We start from the raw sequence: 24,208 nt of genomic DNA on the forward strand, positions 1-24,208 counted from the left end.
ATTTTCCCCTTTTCTCTAACTTGTACTGAGCTTTGGTTCCTCTGGGATGTGCCATTTCTCGACAGATCTTGATGCCAATGCTTTACAATCCTCCCTGTCCCTCATCTCGTGGGAATGTGGCCCCTTGAAATGCAGGTGTTTGCAGCAGCCTCTTAACCATTCCACTGGATGGAATTGTTCTGTCCTGGATCCAGAGCAGAGACCTCAACCCTGCTGATCTGCCATCCTCAGAAAGTACCACATGTGCCCCAGGAAGCTGACAAGGTGATGGGAATTGGCACCTTCTGTTTTTTTCTTATTTCAGGACAATGTCCTCTTATAAAACAGTGAGCTAAATAAATGTAAAAGTGCCCTGCCTAGCAGTGGTGTAGAAATAACTGGGCAAGAAGCATATGTGCATTTCCTTAATGGCTGGAACTATAGAGGGGCAGTTGGTAAGGTGCACTTACAGGAAATCACTGGCGATTTTGCTGAGCGGGTTCAGCAGTATGTCAAAGGTTCTAAAGGTTTGCGTTTTGTAGACTCTGCCCCACACAGAAATGTTGATGAACACCGTGACTGGCACTGCTGATTTCCAGTTCTTCTGTCCACTCCGCTTACTTGTTTCATGGTATGGGATCATGGAGTAGAAAATGAAACCCCAGGAGCCAGCATGCCCTGGGAGCCTAGCAAAGAGAAGGCAGCCTTGGTGAAGTGCAGACAATCTTCCTGAAGCTGGCCTGCAATCGGCTGCAGCCTTTTCCTGTTAAATTTCCTATCTTGTGCCAGGATAAAATACCCTGAAAAAAAGCAAGTCAGGGGAGAAGGTGTTTAATTTGACTTACGGTTCCAGAGGGTTAGAGTCCGTCATGGCAGGGACAGAGTGAGAGCAGGAGCAGGGACACTGGCGGCTTTACACTCTCATTCACACACTGGAAGCAGAGAAAGGAGGTCGGAGAGTGGGCTGAGGTTATAAAACCTCAAAGCCTACCCTCAGTGATGTCCTTCCTCCTGCAAGGCTCATCTCCTAAAGGCTTCTGGTGTCCCCAAACAGCACTGCCAAATGGGGACCAAGTGTTCAGATGTTGAGCCTATCAGGGACATTCTCATCCAAACCACCAAATCATGAATTTATTGTGTTGGGATGATGCTGTGGATATGGCTCTGTGTAAATAAAATGCTGATTGGCCAGTAGCCAAGCAGGAAGTATAGGCAGGACAACAGAGAAGAGAATTCTGGGAAGTGGAAGGCTGAGGCAGAGAGACACTGCCAGCCGCTGACATGAGAAGATGTTAAGATACCGGTAAGCCACGAGTCACATGGCAACTTCTAGATTAATAGAAATGGGTTAATTTAAGATATAAGAACAGTTATCAAGAAACCTGCCATGGCCATACAGTTTGTAAATAATATAAGCATCTGTGTGTAAATAATATAAGTGGGCTGTCGGACTGCCGGGGATTGGCGGGACCCGGAGAGAAAACTCCAGCTACAGGATGAAAACTATCTCAAACCTCTATGTTGTAAAATTTGGATTTTATGTAAACAAAAGGAACTACTGTTGTTTTTAATAGGATGTACTTTTTATTAATTTTTAAAAATTTATTTTACATTTGTTATTTATTTATGTGTATGAGTATGGGCATGTGTGTACCATGACCTCTATGTAGAAGTCTGAATAGACTTTCCACAGTCTGTTTTTTCCTTCCACCATGTGGATTTACAGGCTCATGGCAAGTATCTTTACCCACTGAACCATTTCACTGGACCATTTTAAATTATTGGTTAATTTTGTTATTTAACAATTTCCTAACTGTATATAATGCATCATGATTACTCTTTCCACCCACTCTTTCTTTTCTCCTTCCTACCTCTGTCAATTCCATACACACCTAATCCCTACCAGTCCTTTTTCTGGACTCATGACTTTTGGTTTTGTAGTGTGACCCCATTTTGTTTAAATAGGATCACCTGTGTGACCATTGGGTTGAAACTGTCCTTTGGAGCTGCTGGGTCGTCAGAGTGTACAATGAAAGCATTGATTTCCCCAGGATCTATCAGTAGCAAATAGTTCAGTGGTAAGGGGTGGGGACCCGCGTCCCTCCTCTGCCGGTGGATACCACCACAGGCAGGTCATGTGAACCCCTTCCACTCCACTATCAGCTCTTGTCCTTACGCCCTGTTCTGAGAGACAACTCTCCATGGCTCACTCCATCAGCAGCTCCCCTACTTTCTGCATCCAGTTGAGTCTAGTCTGGTTTGGTTCATTCCCTCACAGTAATAGAGCTGTGAACTGGGAGAGTAAGTGTGTTGCCCCTACCTTTAATGACAGTGCCTTCTCACAGATGTTTTTGACAGCATATTCTCTAGTTGTCAGGTGACAGTAGTTCTGCAATATTTTCCACATATAGAAAAACACCCCTTAGTGTTCTTTCTCGAATAGTTGACTGAAATTCACCTTTATTATTGGAGCTAGGAGATGGAAAACAAGTGATTTACATACAGAAATATTCACTGCTGTAGTTTCAGGTCTTCAATACCAGCATTTCCACTTCACAGGGTGATCATTGACGTGGAAGGTACGTTTATAATTTCACTTATTTCCTTATCAAGCGTATTCATGATAGGAGAGAAGCCACGTCGTGCAGGTGGATGAATTGATAGGACTGGTGGTCAGGACCTCGCTTCAGAGACTGGTAGTTGCTTTGTTCTATCTGAGGCTTGTTTTTCTTCTGCTCATTATGTACTCCGGTGCCAGATGCCACGGACACAGTCAGATCACGTGTGGCCTCTCGGCTTGGGGCAGCACAGGAGAAGCAGAGTGTTCCTGGATATTATTTTGACCTTTTATACACCATCAGGAACAACTATGCATGGAAGAGATCTTGAACCCTATAAATATATTCCATGAAACCTCAAACTAAAAATATCACTAACTCCACTTGCATGAGCCAAGATACGTTTTGAAAAATCCACAGGTACAAATGCCAGTGACAATCCAAAGCTGACCTAAGAGAGGGAAGTTAAAATGCAAAGACATGATTCCTATAAGAGACTGTGGTTAAATATCTCTCTGACCCTGTGAATGCATGCTGGGACTTCTCCCAGGACGTGGAAAGGGCCCTATGTTCTTGAAGTTTAAACACCACCAACTTCCTGATGCTTCACACAAACATCAAGAAATCCACTATGGGGCTGTAGAAGTAGCTCTGTTGGTGAAGTGTTTCCCATGTGAGCACGAGAACCTGAGTTCAAGTTCTAGAACCCAGGCAAAAGGCCAGGTGTGGTGGTGTACACTTAGAATCTCAGTGCTGAGGAGGTAGTAATGGATCCCGGGGCTCACTGGCCGGCAAGCCTAGCCAAGTTGATAAGCCCTGATCCCACTGAGAAATTCTGTACCCTAAACAAGGTACATGGCCTTCTCAAGAGCAGCCCCTGAAATAGACCTGTCTTCCACACTCACGTACACATGTGTATATGTACCTGCCCATAAATGTGTATCTACACACACACACACACACACACACACACACACACACACACTTACACACTTGGGTGGGGGGTTGGGGGGTCATGGAAACTGACCTAGAGTACCTTAGGAGGGGAAGCTTTTATGACTATAGTTTGTTTGGGGAACACTAGAGATGGAAGCCAGGGGGAAGCTCATGCCATGCAAGCACTCTACCACTGAGCTGTACCCCATCTGGGCATGTGAAGATTTTACAACTTCTCTGGATTACTTCTCCTTTTTCTCCCCATTTGCTCTCCTCCTCTTACCTGTTTTTTCTCTGTTGCAAATATGAGAAGAGCATCGAGAGGGGGCTTGACCAAGTAATCACTTCTTGGCAGATGACTGCTATTATTTTCAAGCCAAGAGGCCTCATGTCATTCAGAGGGTGGACCTCCTTGACCATCATATTCACAGCCTTGGGATGGGGCCTCTTGGGCTGTTTCACTTCAGAGAGTGCCAGAAGTTGGCTTGGCATGCAGCATTTCTTTGCACCATTGTCCTGATGGTGGGTCCTTTCCTTCCCAGCTAAGGAAGTGTTTGGAAGGTCCCATCACCATGATGGTTGGGTCGCATGTGATTCATCTGTGTCACCGCATATAAACAAATAGAAAGCCTGCTACCACACAGGTATTTTTTCCCCTTTGAGAGAGGGTCTCGTGTAGCCTAGACTGGCTTTGAACTTACTGCATAGCTGAGTACGATCTTGAACTTCTGATCCTCCTGCCTCAACTTCCTGGCCAGAGATTACAGGTGTGTGTGGTGGTATTGTGTTCCCCAAAATATTGTGCACTCTAATAAACTTATCTGGGGTCAGAGAACAGAACAGCCACAATATTAAACATAGAAGTTAGACAGTGGTAGCACACGCCTTTAATCCCAGCATTCCAGAAGCAGAGATCTGCCTGGATCTCTGTGAGTTCAAGGCCACACTGTAAACAGCCAAGGATGATGACTCACGCCTTTAATCCCAGGAAGTGATGGCAGGAAGCAGAAAGGTATATAAGGCATGAGGACCAGGAACTGGAGCCTCTGTTAAGCTTTTAGGCTTTCAGCAGCAGTTCAGCTGAGATCCATTGGGTGGAGGACACAGAAGCTTCCAGTCTGAGGAAACAGGAAGCTGTGGCTTGTTCTGTTTCTCTGATCCTTCAGCGTTCACCCCAATACCTGGCTCTGGGTTTGTTTTTATTAATAAGACCTTTTAAGATTCGTGCTACAGGTGTGTGCTTCCACACCTGGTTTATGGTATATGTGGTACTGGGAACTGAACTCAGGGCTGTACATGTTAGATAACACTCTACTAACTGAGCTACATCCCTAGCCCCAGATGGGCTTTGAAAGAGGTAGAAAATGGATGTCAATTGTAATTAGCTCCTAATGGTAAGTCTTTAGTTAGACAGGCAGTGGTGGTTTAATCAATGTCCTGTCCTGATTATTTTTTTGTCAATATGACACAAACCTGGACATAGCTTGTATCCTAGTTACTGTTCTATTGCTGGGAATAGACACCATGACCAAGGCTACTTTTAAAAGAATCATTTAGTTGGAGGTTTGCTTGTGGTTTCAGAGGGTTAATCCATGTCCATCATGGTGGGTTCTGATCCGTAGGTAGCAAGCAGAGAGAGCAAGAGAGTGAGAGAGTGGAGAATGAGAGAGAGAGAGAGAGAGAGAGAGAGAGAGAGAGAGAGAGAGAGAGAGACAGAGAGAGACAGAGACAGAGAAACAGAGAGACAGAGAGACAGAGAGAAAATGAGACAGAGACAGAGAAAGATAGAGGGATAGATAGATAGATGGGAGGGGCATGGACTTCTGAAACCTCAAAGCCCACTGCCAGTAACACAACCACAAGACTCAGGAACACACACCTCTTCCAACAAGACCACATCTCCTAATCCTTCCCAAAGAGGTCCACTAACTGGGGACCAAGCATTCAACCCACCACATCTGGGAAATTTAATTGAGAAAATGCCTCCTTAAGAGAGCCTGTAGGCAAGTCTGTGGGGATTTGTCTTGATTAATGATTGATGTGGGAAGGGCCCTGCTGATTGGGGTGGTACCATCCCTGGACATATGGTACTGGATGGTATAAGAAAGCAGGCTGAGCAGCCAGGCAGTGGTGGCGCACGCCTTCAATCACAGCACTAGGGAGGCAGAGGCAGGCGGATCTCTGTGAGTTCGAGGCCAGCCTGGTCTCCTAAGCGAGTTCCAGGAAAGGCACAAAGCTACACAGAGAAATGCTGTGGATATCGCTCTGTATAAATAAAATACTGATTGTCCAGTATCCAGGCAGGAAGTATAGGCGGGACAAGCAGAGAAGAGAATGCTGGGAAGTGGAAGGCTGAGGCAGAGAGACGCTGCCAGCTGCCGCCATGAGAAGATGTTAAGATACCAGTAAGCCACGAGCCACGTGGCAATTTATAGATTAACAGAAATGGGTTGATTTAAGATATAAGAACAGTTAACAAGAAGCCTGCCATGGCCATACAGTTTGTAAGAAATATAAGTCTCTGTGTGTTTACTTGGTTGGGTTTGAACAGCTGTGGGCTTGGTGGGTGAGAGAGATTTGTCCTGACCGTGGGCCAAGCAGGACTGGGGAAAACTCTAGCAACAGAGAAATCCTGTCTCAAAAAAAAAAAAAGGAAGAAAGCAGTCTGAGTAAGCCTAAAGCAGGCCAGTCAGCAGCACCCCTATGGCTTCTGCATCAGTTCCTACATCTGGGTGGTTCCTGCTGTGCTTGAGTTCCTGCCCTGACTTCCCTGGATGGTGGACTCCACACTGTGAGATGAAAAAACCTTTCCCTCCCTAAGTTGCTTTTGGTCATGGTGTTTATCACAGCAATAGAAACCCTGAATAAGACATCACCCACTCCCAGCCCTGGAAGTGGCGAACCTTGGGATGTGGCGGTCTCTGTGTGGCTAGCGTTCATATGAAGCTCATTTGAAATGATAGTATTTTTTACATCATTTAATAAAATAATGACTAAAATCAGTTTGACCTGTTTCGTTTTAGTTTTGTGTTCAGTTACTAGAGAGGGCATGAGCGACATAGGTAGTGTGTATTACCGTTCTGCCACAGTCCTGGTAGGTCTGTGACACACCTTTTTACACACTTTAAGACCTCTTAGGGAAGCTCTGAAGGCTTCCTGGAAGTTCAGGGAGTGGTTGCTTTGATTTTCCATGGGATTTGGTTGTTTAGTTGAACAAACCCAAGCATAATGAATCGGAATAGCAGGCTATTGTCTTATAACAAGTTAGAGTTGGGATAATGAAACCCTAGGGAAATATCCCAAGCCAAACCACAAAGTGAGCGAGTTTTCGACGTAAGGAAAATATTGCCACCAAAGGTCACCTTTCATCACCATACTGCCCCTGATGGTGATAATTTAGGCTGGTGTTTCATGGCCTTGGTGTTGGAAGCTCTCTACCCCTCAGACTGCCATGTTCTCGAAGGGACAAATTTAGTGCTGAGATTTGCACATCCCTTACTATTTATGTCCCTGTGTGTGGACGGTATATCAGCTTGTTCCTCAGGGTCAGATTTGCTATTTCATTACTGGTAGAAATCCGTGGGGATAGTAAGTGTTCCCCATGAAACCTTGACAGTAGGTCAGTGGATGAGTTGGCACAAGTTCTGGGAAAGAAAATATTGTTGACGAGACATGGGTGAGAGAGGAACCTTGCAAAGGGGTGAGATGATGTCTACCCGAGAAAGAGGGCTTGTGCGGAAGTGGATGGAGCACCCAAGGGCTTCCCACTCTGCACCTGCTGCTGTAGGTGGCTGCATTTTCTTAGTCTTCTTTTAGTTTTACTCTAATCTCCACATGGCTGCCTTTAATGTTTGTGTTAATCCTACGCCCAGGTGTCCTTAGGAGAGTCTGTCTAAACTTTTACCTTGTGAATGAATGACTTCTTATGTTTTCTGTGGATCTCCTGTGTTTGCTTGTCCTCAGACAATCACTGTTTGCTTGTCCGTCTTCATTAGGTCCGTCCCTCGGCAAACAATAGCTTCAAGGACATCCCTTTCCTTCTCCAAGGCCTGAAGTCTGCCTTGTCCTTATTCACATTCTCACCCCATGACTCATCCCCTTGCAGATCATGTTAGGGCCCCCAGGGGCCTCTGTTGACTTGGATTACGAGAATATCCCAGAGGCATTGTGGGATTTGTATCATAGCCTCACATCTTGTTAATAAACTACCTTCTGGTAACCACTTGAAAACACAGCTCACTCTGGTTGTTTCCATCCAGGTCAGAATTCATTCTATGATTAGGATTTAGCATTTAAAAATTGCTGTTTTTCTCAAGAAGTCTTAGGCATGATCACAAACAGCTCTGCATTTCAGACAGTGTAAAAACTTTGCAAGTGGATGTCGTGACATGGACCAGACACTTGGAGCTCCTGTTTGAGCTGATTCAACATGTGTTTAGTCCAAGAATTAGAGCAGACAGGAGCAAGAACTTGGACTTCTCACTGCCTCAGAGTGTTAGTTTGAATCCATGAGTTTGTCTTTCAGCGTCAGCAGGTGCAGTAGGTTGGTCTCTGCTCTTTATTAGAGTCAGTGAGTGACCAGATCTTTATCTTCAGGTAGAACTTAAGGGTTCTCTTTGTGGCTAGGGCCCTTCACATTCCCAGGTAAGCCACAGTGAAGAGTTTGAACTCCACAGCCACTCAGGATGGGGGAGCCTGATTTGCCTTGTCCCCCCAGAATGACCAAAGATGGGCTTTGATATGAATCACTTTGTAGAAAATGAAAGGTGTAACATGAATCTTAAAAGGTATTATAATAAAAAACCCAGAACCAGATATTGGGGTAAAAGCTGAAAGATCAGAGAAGCAGAATAGCCAGCCACTAGCTTACGTCTACAAAATCTTCAGCCTCAAGAGAGCGAGTTCCTGTTTCCTCACGCCTTATATGCCTTTCTGTGTCCTGCCATATTACTTCCTGGGATTAAAGGCGTGTGTCACCACTGCCTGGTTCTGTTTCTTTCATGTAGCCCAGTGTGGCCTTGAATTCATAGAGATCCAGATGGATCTCTGCCTCCCGAGTGATAGGATTAAAGGTGTGTGCACCACTGCCTGACCTCTATGTCTAATTTAGTGGCTGGCTCTGTCCTCTGATCCTCAGGTAAGCTTTATTGGGGTACACAATATATCACCACAGAAAGGAAACATAAATGAGCTACAATCAACCAAAGGAGTATTTGAAACAGGCATGAGGAAATCTCTGTCAATGTGTATTATTTGTATGAAATTCTGGATTATTAGCTAGCCAGTGTAGATTCATAGGTAATGGAAATACACAACTGCAAAGCATTATACTATTATTACTTTAAAAAGTAATTATTCCTTGTCATATACATCCTTTATTATGTTGAGGTATATTCTCTCTGGCCCTGTTTTCTTCAGGACTTTTATCATAAAGGATGTTGGGTTTTGTAAAAAGGCTTTTTCTGCATCTATTGAGATGATCACATGATCTTGGTATTTAAACACATTTGTATTGTTTACTTCACTTGTTGACTTATGTGCTGAACTAACCATCCCTGGATCTCTGGGAGAAAGCCAACTTGATTTTGGTGGTGGATGGTCTTTTGAATATATACCTGTATTCAGTTTACAAGTATTTTATTGAGAATGTTTCCATCTGTGCTCATCAGGGATATTGGCCTGTGGTTTTGTTTTATTTGTTGTGTCTTTACCTGGTTTGAGAGTATGAGAGTCATACAGGTTTTGTAGTGGGAGGCAGGTGCCATGAAAGGGGGATGGAGAAATGGGGGCGGGGACTTTAATTGGGAAGGAGGGAGAAAGTGTAAGATGGAGAGAGGGAAGAAGGAAAGATAAGCAACACGAAGGATGTCTGTAGAAGCCGTAGGGAAACATTGTCCCACCAAGAGAACCCACAGATGCCCGAGGATAAAGACTTGGTGAGCACATTGACTCTTAAAGGAGTTACGTATCTCTTCTTGGGAGAAGCTATGGAGGCTTCCTGTGAGGATCTGACTGTCCAGTAGAGGGTAGTGGAAGACCATTCCCCCCGCCCCTGCTGGGGACACTTCTGGACTCTGTTAAAATGAATGAGCTGATTAATGGCGTCCATCATAATCTTATCTTTGTAGCATATATGTAAAGCGAGGCCAAAGTCTGTGGTGTTTACAGGGTGTGCAAGGAACAATGTGCAGAATAGTTGCTTCTCATGCAATTGCTGGGGTCCTCAGCAGCAAGGGCATTGCATTGGGGGTCTGCTGTAGCCACTGTAGGGGAGAGGAAGAGACTTTAGAGGAAGTTATATCACTACCTCAGCCTCTGTTTTCCCATCTGTAAAATGGGTACAAGGAAACATCTATATTACTGTGAATTGGGCCCATTGGAAGCCGTACAAGGAGTGATCCTACAGTGGGTGGTTGAGGTCAGATTAGACTCTGTAGCCATGGAGGGCTGAGTGGATTGGAAGGGCGAGAGGAGAGTAATGAACTTTGAAACGAGTGTGTTGTTTTATTGTCGGCACAGCGGCTGCACCTGAGTATACTCCTGTTTCAACCACTGACTGCGGCTCTGCAGTCACTGCTTAGGGGAGGCCCAGCAGGGCTTCTGTGTCTGCCTCTGCTGCTGCAGCTCTGCAGTCACTGCTTAGGGGAGGCCCAGCAGGGCTTCTGTGTCTGCCTCTGCTGCTGCAGCTCTGCAGTCACTGCTTAGGGGAGGCCCAGCAGGGCTTCTGTGTCTGCCTCTGCTGCTGCAGCCAAATGTAGTTTCTAACTAAGTCTCTATCATTCTCTTTTACCAATAAAGCCTTGGGAGTCCAATGCTGAGGTGAAAACCTGCCAGCTCAGAGAGGCCGAGAAGCAACCAGCTGACCTTCCTCCTTAGCCAACAAGAGAGTGACCCAGCAAGAGAGACTCTCTTCCACAGTCCCAAACCAAAAAGGACTGCCACACTCAAAGTCCCTCCCTACTACTTCCTGTGCATTTCTCTATCCTTTTCTCCGACTCCCTCTAATTCCCTATGGCTACTTCCTGTCAACTAGTTGCTGGCTCCGCCTCTTGACCCAAGGTTTTATTTAATTGATACAAACTCAGGTTCACAGTGCTCAAATGTCCTGCAACGCGAGTGTGGAAGGTGAGGAAGCTCTTTAGGTAAGCGGGTGGGGAGTGAATCTGTCAGGGAGCACGAAGGATGTTCCAGGCTGAGAAACATACATGACTGTCTTTCTAAGGTTGCAAAACTCTGTTCAACAAAGGCTGTCCCATGCATTGTAACTCTTGGGTCTTACTCAGCTCAAGATTTTTGAGGGATGTCCAATTGTTTTATTTCTTCTGTGCACTCCTGAAGTTCATGTATTTAAAAGCAGCATAATTCCTATTAAAAAAAAATCAACCCATAAGTTAATGTTTAAATATTTTTCTTCTTTAAATGCCTCACAAGTAAAGGGACACTATGAAAGTGGAACTGATTTATTACATATGTAAATAATTCTGGCTATATCCAGTGCCATGCCATCTTATTCACATGTTATTTAACATACACTCACAACAGACCATTGATGTTAAATACAAGTGAATCATTTTTACCATTAAAATGCTTTAATTCTGTAAATTATTCTTCAGTTTGATCTTTACCAGATTTATAAGTTTCATTCATTTAATTAAAATCCTTGAATAACTCATTTGTCTATCTTTGGTCTTTCAAAAGCCAATACTTTTAAAAGGTAACACATTAGCAGTGATCTGTAATTTATCTTTTTGACTGTTTACAATAAAGGCTTTCCTCACTTGCAGTGTGATATTTATAAAGAAAAGCTTGAAAATAGTAGACTAACATCTTGGTAGCTCATTATTGAAAAAGGAAGAATGAAATGTAGAACATTAGCTAGGGGAATTTTTAAGATTCAGAGTAATATAATTCTAAACACTGGAGCATGTAACTATGGAGTTTAAATTTAGTATATTTTTTTCCTTGCAGATAGTTGAAGATTTTGATTATAAAAAGTAAACATGATAATATAATAAACATCACATATTGATCATCTAGGTTTTTAAGATTTTGTTTTTATTTTTATATATGTGGTTATGTGTGTATCTGCATGTGGGTTTGTGCATGTGCGCACACATGTCGGTTTGTGCGTGTGCACTCATGTGGGTTTGTGCGTGTGCACACATGTGGGTTTGTGTATGTGCGCACACATGTGGGTTTGTGCATGTGCACACATGTGGGTTTGTGCGTGTGTGCACACGTGTGGGTTTGTGTGTGCACACACATGTGGGTTTGTGCGTGTGCACACACATGTGGGTTTGTGCGTGCGCACACGTGTGGGTTTGTGCGTGTGAGCACACGTGTCTGTTTGTGCGTGTGAGCACACGTGTCTGTTTGTGCGTGTGTGCACAGGTACTTGCAGAAGCCAGAAGGCGGCGTTGGATCCCCTGGACCTGGACTTGCAGACAGTTGTGAGTCACTGGACCTGAGTGCTGAGAATCTCTCTCAGGTCCCCTGGAAGAGCAGCAAGTGCTCTTTAACTACCGAGCCATTCTCTCTCCATCCCCACAGACTAGAGCTTAAGACGTTTACTTTATTATTATTTTAAAATTGTGTGTGTGTGTGTGTGTGTGTGTGTGTGTGTGTGTGTGTGAGTGTGGGCATGTGCACATGAGTACAGATACCCGAGGAAGCCGGGTGCCTCTGGTCCCTGAAGGTGGAGTCACAGGCAGTTGTGAGTCACTTGACACGTGTGCTGGGAACCCAACTTGGGCTCTGGATCAGCAAGCTCTCTGAGCCGCCGTATCTCCAGCCCTGCCGGCATCTGTGGAAGCTGTTGTCTGTAGATGTGTGTTGTTTCTCTTGGATAAACACCCGGTTTGCCAGGTCAAATGTGAGGAATTGTTAAAAGGGAAGGCTGAAGCTTTTCTTTACCCAACATGTCATTCTTCGTTCTTATTCACGCCCCCTACAGGTGGTATTTTTATTGGGTGTAGTAACGCCTTACAGTGATTTGAACTTGCACCCTGCACTGACCTGAGAAGTTTTCATGTAGTCAGTCCGTTACAAGTCTCTGTTTGAGTTGTATGAGTTTTACATGTGCAGGTTCTCTGTCTGTTTTCTGTTTGGTAGATATTTCTTACAGCCTGGAGTTTTGTTTGCACTGTGAAGGAGAGCCACCCCATAGCCTTCCACATGCTAGGCAAGCACCCTGCCACTGAGTTGCAGCTCAAGCTCGGCTCTTTTCAAACAGGGTCTTACTGTGTAGCTTAGGCTAGCTTTGAAATTGTTATATAGCCCAGAGTGACCTTGAACTCATGATCCTCTGCTTCCACTCCCAAGCACTGGAATCATAGGTGGTATATACCTCCATACCTAGAAATTATGTTATTTTTCATAAATTTTATTTTTAAAAAAGATTATGTGAATAGGTGGGTTACCTCCATGTATGTTTGTGTATCACGTGTGTGCCTGATGCCTGTGAAGGCCAAAAGAAAGTGTTGAATTCCCTGGAACTAGAGTTACAGACAATTGCATATTTAGAATGCTGTTTCAATGTGTGTTACTTTTGTTTATGCTGTGTTTGTTTAACTCTGTGAAGCTGTGTTATTGTGCCTGTCTAATATACCTGATGGTCTAATAAAAAGCTGAACAGTTAATATAGAGGCAGGAGAAAGGATAGATGGGGCAGGCAGGCAGCGAGAATAAATAGAAGGAGAAATCTGGGAAGAGAGATTTGAGGAGGAGATCTAGGAGCCAGAGAAGGAGGAGGACTCGAGGGGCCAGCTACCCAGCTACACAGCAAGCCATGGAGTAAGAGTAAGATTTACAGAGTAAGAGAATGGGGAAAGCCCAGAGGTAAAAGGTAGATGAGATAATTTAAGGAAAGCTGGCTAGAAACTAAGCCAAGCCAAGGTTGGGTGTTCATAATTAAGAATAAGCCTGTGTGTGTGTGTGTGTGTGTGTGTGTGTGTGTGTGTGTGTGTGTGTGTTGTGTAGTTTATTTGGGAGCTGGGTGGCAGGCCCCTCAAAAAGAACAAAAACAAACAACAGTTGTGAGCCGCCGTGTAGGTACCAGGAATTGAACCTGGATCCTCTGGAAGAGCAGCCAGTGCTCTTACCACTGAGCCATCTCTCCAGCTCCCAGTGATGTTCTTGATTGTACCTTTTAGGGAAAAGAAGTACTTAAAGTTAATGAAGTTTATGGTCTGTCAGTTGTGGTTTTAGTATCCTGTCTGAAGAATCTTGGCCTAGCCATATGGTAACAAAAGTGATCATTTTTTTCTTCTGAAAGCTTTATAAGTTATGTTATGTTTAAATCTGTGGTTTATGGTCCATTTTGTAACCCTCCCCACCCATGTCAATGTCATCATATTGACAATGTTCTTTAGTCATTTGTATATTTATAGAAAATCAATTAATAATATATAAGTATGGATCTGTTTCTAGAATGTTGGTTGTTTACTTGATCAATTTATTTTGCACTATGCCAGTATTGCACTGTCTTGATTAATATAGTTTTATAAAATATGCATGGTATATGTTATAAATCCTCCATCTATTTTCTTCAGATTGTGTGTATGTGTGCATGTGGAGGTGTGTACAGATACACATACACATACACATGTCTGCATATGTGTGTGGAGGGTGGGTATTAACCTCAGGTGTCTCTTCAGTCGCTTCTCTCCCCATTGTTGAGACATCTCTCAATCTTACTTGGAGCTCATCACTTTCACTAGACTGGCCAAGCCCCAGGGACCTTCCTGTCTTTGCTTCCCCACAAGTACACAGCACCACAGCTGGCTTTGTGTGGCCCCAGGAAGTGAACTCAGGTTCTCATGCCTACACAGCAAGCACGTTAATGACTGAGACATTCCCCCACCGTTTGGTGTTTTTAAAAGATGACTTTGGACTTAAGGCTGAGGAAGAGGAGACAGAAAGATTGTAAGAGCCAGAGGATCAGGGACTATGTCTCTTCATAATGTCTACATTATGTCTCTACACTGTGTCTCTTCATAATGTCTACAGAAGCTACACCCAAAAAGTTTCACCAACATGACTGCCTAAACATGAGCTGAACAAGGACAATAGACATGGCAAAGTGAACATGGAAGAGACCACATGCCTCAGCCTTGTATGAAGAACCACAGGCCACCAAAGTAAGCCGGAGCAGAAGTGGTCTTCCCCCAGGAAGAGCACACCAAGTGGTTATTCAATACCGAATGGTCAGTCCTGAAAACATACACACAAGTAACATTATACAGAATGAGAAGCTTATATTTAGAAATATATATTATCAATCTATTTCCTATAAATGTACCAATGCAATTAAATGAAGGGATACGCCGGGCGGTGGTGGCGCACGCCTTTAATCCCAGCACTCGGGAGGCAGAGGCAGGCGGATCTCTGTGAGTTCGAGGCCAGCCTGGGCTACCAAGTGAGTCCCAGGAAAGGCGCAAAGCTACACAGAGAAACCCTGTCTTGAAAAACCAAAAAAAAAAAAAAAAAAAAAAAAAATGAAGGGATACTGTCAATATCGGTGACATCCACGTAGGGGTAAAATTAACCCCACATCACACACAGAATAGATCATGGACCATAGACATAAACATAACATATAAACTTATAGAGCTTTCATAAAAAGATAACCTTTGTTACATCTAGAAATACATATATTCCTGTGACAACAATTGATTGAAAATGAGGCCATGAATTTGAAAGAGAGTAGGGAGGAGTATTATGGGAGAGTATGGAGGGAGGAAGGGGAGGGGGAAATAATGTTTATGTTATGATCTCAAAAAATAAAAGAAATCAGTGTTTAAAAGATTGCTTTGGATGTGTGGCTCAGTGTATCAAAGTGTTTGCCACCAAGCCTTTTTAGAGGTTTTTTTTTTTTTGTGTGTGTGTGTGTGTGTGTGTGTGTGTGTGTGTGTGTGTCCGGACCTGGCTTTCTGTGCATCTGTGCATGAGCAAGGCCTTAAAGGGCCAGTCCACCTGCTACGTGGTTCTGCTTAGCACATGGCACTGGTGGCTGGCTGAAGTCTGCAGACAGTGGCCAGGAGCCGCACCTCTGTAGGTAGCCAGCATTGACCTTCCTGGGAGACTGTGGGTCTAGGAAGGCACATCCGGCTCCTTGTCCAGAACTTTTCTTAGTTTTCTCAGGCCTTGTGTTTGGATATTTGAGCCCCACATTGGTTGGCAGATATTGTGACTTATTCTATTGTTTTATTAAAAAACAAAGCTCAGCTGGGCGGTGGTGGCGCATGCCTTTAATCCCAGCACTCAGGAGGCAGAGCCAGGCGGATCTCTGTGAGTTCAAGGCCAGCCTGGTCTACAGAGTGAGATCCAGGAAAGGCTCCAAAGCTACAGAGAAACACTGTCTCAAAAAACCTAAAAAAATAAAATAAAATAAAGCTCAGAGGTTAAATATTAGGGAATAAACCTGAGAGATCCACAGAGTGACAGAGAAACAATCACCTCACCCTCTTTTCCACCTTCCCAGGTCGAAAAGGCCTGTTCATTTCTTTTGGCTCCTCCTTATTCCTCCTGTGTGTCCCTCTATCTTCCTCTGAGTCAGCCAGAAAACTTTGTGGTCCACTCTGGCCAGCTAAATGTGGACCCTGCCCTCCGAACCAAGGTCGAACTCCATTGGTGGTCTTGGAGCAACAACACAAACAGTCTCCCACACACTCAATGTTTGTTTTAAAAATCAGTTTGTCAGCATATGTTTAAAAAGACCTTTGGAGACACCATTGGGATTACCTTGAGTCTACCCATTAACTTCAGGAAAATGAATATCTTAATATTGATTTTACAATCCATGCATATGATGTGTATCTCCATTTATTTAGGCTTTAGTTTATTTTTGAGCAAATGTTTGTAGTGTTTTGTGAAGAGCTTCTTTCCAAAGGAGTTTTCACAAAGAAGTAACACCCAGCACTCTGATGCATCCTTCACTTACAGCCAGTGACTCTACCAATTGTGTCTATAAATGTGCTCACAGGTGGAATCAAGAATGGAATCACTAAATCAACTTTCTCGTGTAATTCTCTCTTGGAATGGGCCAATATCTTGTACTACTGTGTGGTATGATACAACAGCTAGAGTATTAACCCTGGTTTAGTAAAGACATATCTCACTTCTGTTCCTTAAGGATCCCTTATGTGGATGAGTTTTACCTTTTTACTGCTCTCAAGTATATATTACTTTCAGTTTTTAAATTATTATTTGTACGTGTGCATGCATACATGTGTGTGCTCACACCCAAGTGCTTGAATGCCCCAGTGTGGCCATGTTGAGGTTCAGCCTTCAGAAGGTAGGATTTAGTTGAAGACAGGTCATTTGAGGAACCATCACGGAAAGGATTGATGTCATTCTCATGGGACATCTCTTGGATCTTTTGAAAGTGGGTTATTCTGGACATGATGGTGAACATCTTTAATCCCAAAACTTGGGAGGCAGAGGCAGGTGTATCTCTGTGAGTTCCAGGCAAGCTTTGTCTACATAGTGAATTGCAGGTCAGCATAGCAAGACCCTGTTTTTTAAAAGGTAGGTTATATAACAGGAAAGCATGGCTCCCAAATCTCTCTGGCTCCCTGTCATGCCATCTGCCATAAAGTTCTTAACAAAGGCCAAGCAGATGGTCTTGCGTTCACTCAAGCTTGAACTCACAGCCCTCAAAGCTGTGAGCTCAACTCCATTTTAAAATAAAGTACCCAGCCTCAGGGATTTTGTTTTATCAGTAGAAACAGACGAATGCAACACAAGGAAACATTTCTAACATTAAAATTTTGTTTATATTCTCAATAGCAGAAGCAAACATTGTGACTGAGCCTATACTTGTGTGTATATACTTGTATGTGTGTGTCCATGCGTGTGGCAGGTGCACATGTGGAGGTCAGAGGTCAACATCAGATGTCTTCCTCACTTGCTCTGCACTTTATTTTTAAGATAGGGTTTCCCACTAGACCTGAGGCTTGGCCCAGACACCCTCCCGTCTTTGCCTCCCCGTCTCTAGGATTGCACGCTCACACCCTAGCACTGGCTTTTCATGAAGGTCCTAGGCTTGAACCCTGGTTCTTATGCTTGAGCAGCAAACACTTTATTGACTGAGCCATCCCTGCAGCCTGAGAAGAGGCCACCTGTCTTGCTCTAAAAGAGTGATTCTCAACCTATGGATCACGGCCCCTTTGGATCAAACGACCCTTTCAGAGGGATCACCTAAGACCGTCATAAAACACAGATATTTACTTTATTATGCATAACAGTAGCACAATTATAGTTACAAGGTAGCAATAAAATAATTTTATGGTTCTTCACCACTACTGAAGAACTGTGTTAAAGCGTGGCAGCATTAAGAAGGTTGAGAACCACTGCTCTAAAAGAATACGCAAGCATTGTCAAAGTGTAGTCAAAGACACTTTTCCAACAGCCCTTATTTTCTCAGTATGCTACTTTATCTCTATTTAGACAACCCTTTCCTTATAGAGATTTTTAATTTACATGAAGTTTCAAGTCATTTTTTGCTAAGCAAAATGAAGATGTTAATAACATCACTAGGATTTATAGCCTCTTGGTCAGCAGTTGTTGGATGAAATCCTCCTTCCTGCGCTGTTTTCTTGGGAGCTCTGATGTGCCTTGGACTTGCTGATTTCTGGGTCTGCTGCCTACTCATCATGGTGGGGTTCTCCTCCTCCTGTATTTAAAAACAATTTACATTTTTATTATATTTTACAAAATCATGTGTGTGTGTATGTGCGTTTGTATGAGTATGGTGCTTGCAGGGTCTGAAAGAGGGCATGAAGCTGCAGGTACAAGGGATGATAAGCTATCGGGGACTAAGGGGGTCCAGCCCCTCGATAGTCCCCTCTCAGGGTCCAGGAAGAATCTACAACCAGCTGATAATTAATCTTTGAAGAAAAGAAATGAATCTATGCACATGAAATTCCTTAGTCCATACATTTTATTATTCTGTCAGTTTTCTCTCTACAAGCTTATACTCTGCTCTCATTTTTAGCTCCTTTTTGCCTGATTTCTCTCTATATTTATCTACTGTTCCCTCTAGGTTCTATCTTAATTTCTTCATCTAGTTCTGTCCCTTCTAGATTCTCATCCATCTTGTTCCGTCCCATATCATCTCCTCTCCCATCTCCTTCTCTCTCCTCATCTCCTTCTTCCTCATCTTGTTCTTCCCCATCTGGCTCTTCCTCATCTTCCATCTCGTTCCTCTAGTACTCTCTTCTAGCCCTTCAACCTAGTTCTTCCCATCTCAGTTTGTTCCTCTCAAGTTCTTACCCATCTAGTTCTTCCATTCTCTTTTCTCTTCTCCATCCTTTACGTGCCCTGGAAGTCCCGGTATATACACACTTACAAGCAGTAATCCCTTGGCAGTGCAAAGCCAGGCCTCCAGGGTCAAACGGAGGGGTGATAAGAATCATATAGAGGGGCAATAACCGTTAATTATCATTTGCAACCCCAAAGGAAAGTGAACAATGGGGAAATGAATTAACTAAAGGCTAAATTCAGGTAATATCTAAGAAAAGGGCTCTTATGTGCTCAACTATAATCTTAAACGTGATTGGTAGAAAATGTTAAGAATCTATAAGTTGTTAGGTCAATAGGAGGAAATAAAACTGTCTTTTTTCCTGTGGCTCCTATCTGTCCAAGCTATCTGCCGTTTTTCTGCAGGGTGGGGGAAAGTGTGCTCGGTCGTTAGGCAACCTGTGTACAGGTAGATGCCTCTGGTGATAGTTAAAGGGAGATCTGGAACTAGAGGTAAGGTTTGGGAAAGGAGGAAGTAAAGCTTAATTGGCACATCCGCCAGGCCTTCTCAAACAGGTAGCCTGGATGCTTAAGTCTGTTCTTAGAGAGTACAGAGGTATCTCTGATAAGGTACTTTCCTCCATCTGGGGATGGACCTGGCCGGATGCTGCCAATGATGATAATTACAGGGAGGCTTGAACTGGGGTTCGGGCTGAGCATAGCTGTCAGTGCAGAAAGTTATCTAAATATTCCTAGAAGTGGTTAGGTAAGGAGTTAGCGGTCTATAAAGTTAGTAAGGCTGTAAGAAAGGAGGGTCCGAGCTAAATTGTGTAAAGCTATTACTTAATGTCCACCTGACCTAGGTAGTGTCTCCTTGTAGAATTTACCTTAAATCAGGAGACTTGTTATTACTGTTAGTCCTTGAAAGTGGCTAAGGGAGATATCTGATTCCAGAGAAAGCCTTTCCTGAGGCTGTTCTCCAAATACCTGGAATGTGTATGTTCAAAGAGTGATCAATCCACACTGTTAGCCCTTCTAGGGGAAAAGAATTGAGAAAACTATGAAGGCACACATGACTTTCATAACAGAATACAGCTGATATATAACAAGCCAAATAACACCAAAAACTCCTTGGAATTTGGCTTCCTCTGGAGGAATTCCCTGATTCCTCCAGGTAGTGACTTTTCCATAACCAGCTGAGTTCTTATGATATATTCCTGCGGCCTGCAGCAATAAGCCACCCGATGTGAATTCTGGGAATTGAACTCTGGTCCTCTGGAACATCAGCAAGCCCTCTCAACCATTGAACCATCTCTCCAACTCCTTTCCCCACGTTTTATCCCTTAACTAATTCCACATGTCCTTGGCATCTTTGGCTAGGGATCAGTTTCCTTCCTATTTGACTCAATTTTCAGTAACATTTTTCAGAAAGGAGGGATGAGAAGTTAATAGAATCAATGCACAGCTGATCATTTGTTCTGACCACAGGTGTGATTGGTCTAGAATAGATCCACAGGGGCTTTTGTGTGTGTGTGTGTGTGTGTGTGTGTGTGTGTGAGAGAGAGAGAGAGAGAGAGAGAGAGAGAGAGAGAGAGAGAGAGAGAGAGAGAGAGAGAGAAAGAGAGAGAGAGAGAGTGTGTGATCTTCGGTATTTTTCCGTGAACACTTGAAAGGCTCTGTGCCATGCCTCTGCCGTCATGGCCCAGTCTGCTGGCTGCTTAAGCTCTTTTTCATAATCTGCTTTGATCTCAGGCTTTTAAGATCATCTCTCTGTCTCTGGACTTCTGAATTCCTACAGAATATGCCTAGCAGTGTGTCTGGTTTTTGTTTTGTTTTGTTGTTGTTGTTTTGGTTTGGTTCTCTCTCTCTCTCTCTCTCTCTCTCTCTCTCTCTCTCTCTCTCTCTCTCTCTCTCTCTCTCTCTCTCTCTCTCGGTTTCTCTGTGTAACAGTCCTGGCTGTCCTGGAATTCGCTCTGTCGACCTGTAGACTCTGTAGGCTGGCCTCAACCTCACGGATCTCTGTAAGCTGGCTTTGAACTCACAGAGATCCGCCTGCCTCTGCCTCCCGAGTGCTGGGATTAAAGGCGTGCGCCACCACTGCCCGGCTGTGTCTGGTATTTTTTTATCCTTATAAATTAATAGGAAGGTTAGTAAACAGGTTCCTTTGGGGTGTCAGTTTTTCCTTTTTCTTCCTTTCTGGTATGATTTTTCCTCTATAGTTGTTTTGGTCTAAAAATATAGAAATTTCTAAGCCAAACTTTTAAATAAATTTAAGGAAACATTCTCTAAAAGCATTCTTATTAAAATACTTGGCATATATAAATTACAAAATGATTTTTTAAAATCTGAAGGAAAAGTATGAAATTACATATTGATATGAAAAAAGTTTGAGAATTAAACCCAAAAGCTGAAGATTTAAAGAATAAATAATTACTAAAACTAAAAACTTAAGGCTTCCTAACCAACTGTCTTATTAAACTGAGTGGTGGACAGGTACTCTCTGTTTACTAGAAAACATCACTTCAGGTTTATCTTGTCGTGTTCTGTCTCCGTTGTATCATGGCTTAGATGCCTGTAAACAGAACACCCACTTCCTTTTCAGAAGCTGTTTGCACACGTCATGGATGTAGGAGCGTTCTGGCAGGTTCCGGCTGTGCTGGGTCCCCTCCCTTCTGCTTGCTGGCGTTTGTGGGCTGCTGCTCTGAGCTGCGTGGGCTAGCTGCTGGCAGGTTTCATCTCATCACGTTGCTGCTGGGCAGGTCAGCTGTGGGTGATACTGAGTGCCAGCTCCTCAGGGTGGTTCACCACACTGCAGGGCAGCATTTGCCCGAGGTAGCTGAGGTCCTGCAAGCGGCCACACTGGAGTTCCTCCTTCCAGATTGCACTTTTTTAGCAACTGTCCATGTCTCTGACTCAGACTATTTTATAAGTGCCACTTAAATTAAAAAAAAAAATGTCCTCCTAAGAAATGTCCTTACATAAGCTGAGATGTGTGGGGTGTGGGGAGGAAGGTGGGTTACGTTGGTTCTGGGGAAGCTGAGAGCTGTTTTTCTCTAACCTCATATATGAGAAAAGAGAAGGGAAGAATGAGTTTTTGTGTCTGACTCCACCTCCGTTCTGGGACTTGAGTCATGAGAAACTGACTGTTCTGAGCCATGCCTCTTCTGAACTCAGACAAGAACAGAGGCTAATGTGGGCCTGGGCTATCATAGAGATGGGTGAAAAGTCGTTCAGCATCCATTGTGCTTGAATTGTGTTACCCAGTCCCCACCAACCCACAAGCCCTAACTCTCAGCACCTCAGGAGGCCACTGTACTTGGAGATAAGGCTGATGAAGGGGTCATTTATTTAAAGAGGACCATTAGGACACAATGCTTCATTCAATATTACTAATGTCCTTACCCCTCCCCCCAGAAAAGGAATCTAGATAACACACGGAGTCAGTCACTAGCTATATATGTACAGTGGAGGACCATCGTATGGGGTCACAGTGCCTAGGTAGTTGTCTTAGTTGCTCTTCTGTTGCTGTGATAAAACACTCTGACCAAAAGCAAAGTCAGGGAGGAAAGGATTTGTACTTCTAGATCATAGTCTACCACAGAGCAGTCAGGGCAGGGACTGAAGCAGAAACTGTGGAGGAATAGGGCTTACTGGCCATGCTTAACTAGCTTCCTTACACAGCTCAGGCCCACCTGCCTCGTGATGGTGCCACTCACAGTGGGCTAGGTCCTCCCACATCAATCATCAGTCAGCACTATTGTTTCGGGATATTTGATTGCACTGTCAAACTCTGAGACTGTGTTAATAAAATTAACCTTGGATCAGGGGTGGAGCCAGTGACTAGTTGACAAGAATTATCAAGAGAGAGTATGGAGGACCTGGGAAGATGGACAGAGAAACACTCAGGAAGGAGTAGAGGGGGACTTAGAGATTCATGGTCCTTTTTAGCGAAGAGACACTCTCTTGCAGGGCCTCCAGCTGAAGAGGGTCAGCTGGTTGCTTCTCAGCTTCTCGGATCTAGCAGGTTTTCACCCCAACATCTGACTCCTGAGTCTTTAATGGTAAATAGAAGATAAAAACAGACAGTCTCTCACAGACATGGCCAGTGGACAGTCTGATGGAGGCAAGTCTTAGGTGAGATTCCCTCTTCCTGGATGACTTCAGTTTGAGACAAGCTGACAATACACACTAAGTAGGACAGTGCTCATCCCCAAGTCAAGGAAAGTCTTGGAACCAACCTGTCAACCCCTTGACCTCAGACTTCCAGCCTCCAGAACTGTAAGAGGGTGGATTTCTGTTGCCTAAGCCATCCAATCTGTTGTATTTTACCATAGCAGCGTGGCAACTAATAGAGCATCCTTGGTCAATTGCTGGTGCTTTTCCAGCATCCTGCTATAGGAAAAAAAAAAAAGACAAAGGAAAATGTGTTCATTGAGACCTGGACAAATGCTAGTTCCTGATTCTAATACCTGTTTCTTTGGCTTTCTTTACACAATGCAGATATAAAGGAGAAGTTTTTGTGTGCATTCGAGATGGGGTGCGTGTGCCACAACATACAGAAGGAACTCAGAGGACGACTTGTGGGGTTGGTTCTCCTTCTACCACATGGGTCCCAGTGATCAAACTTATGTCATCAGACTTGGTGGCAAGCATCTACTGAGCCATCTTGCTGGACCCCAGGGAGAGATTTTAATCTTGCCAAGTTGTTAGCTGTGTGGCTGTCAGAGTTGAATATAGAACGATGGCAGCCGTAATTAGAAGTCGGAGGTATGCAAGAATAACATTGTGTAAGACGGGAGCTGAGGCATGCTGATGAGGGCCAGTTGCCTCAGGTAACGCGTTAAGATGCTGCATTTTGATGAGGCAAAGAACCCAACATTCTAACAGACTCTTGAGTTCCCAGATCACAGTCTCATGCCTTTGGTTTTGTCAGTGAGAAGCCTCATCCTCTGCCCTCTGCTGTGTGCTGGGGCTCTCCATCTCAGATGTCACAGGCAGAATTCTCTAATTTCAAAAATTGTATTAAATCCCATCAGTCCAACTTCTGACATAAACCTCAGGTTGGTGACTCTTCATTTGTTCTCCATCTGTGTCTATTTTGTTCACCCCAGTGGGGCCACTGCTACTCCCCACCTCACAGAGCGCTGCCTTGATGTTGTGGGTGTATGGCTTGAACTTGTAGCAATAGAGAACTTCAGAAAGATCTCTTTTCCCTTTCCATCAGCCTTGAGCAGCAATGTAGCTCCATTGAGTCTCTTACGTCCTCATCTGTAAAATGGGTACAGGGGCTGGAGAGATTTCTCAGTGATTTAGAGCCTATACTACTCCTGCAGAGAGAGGATTGAAGTTCAGTTCCCAGCACCTCCAGGGTGACTCACAGCAGTTTGTAACTCCAGCTTCAGGAGGAATCTAATGCCTCTGGTCTCCATGGGTGCCTGCACGTCACCTGTGAACACAGACGTGTATGCATGCACATAATAAACATATAACTCTTA

Source organism: Peromyscus eremicus, chromosome 1, assembly GCF_949786415.1.
Source record: "Peromyscus eremicus chromosome 1, PerEre_H2_v1, whole genome shotgun sequence".
NCBI lineage: Eukaryota > Metazoa > Chordata > Mammalia > Rodentia > Cricetidae > Peromyscus > Peromyscus eremicus.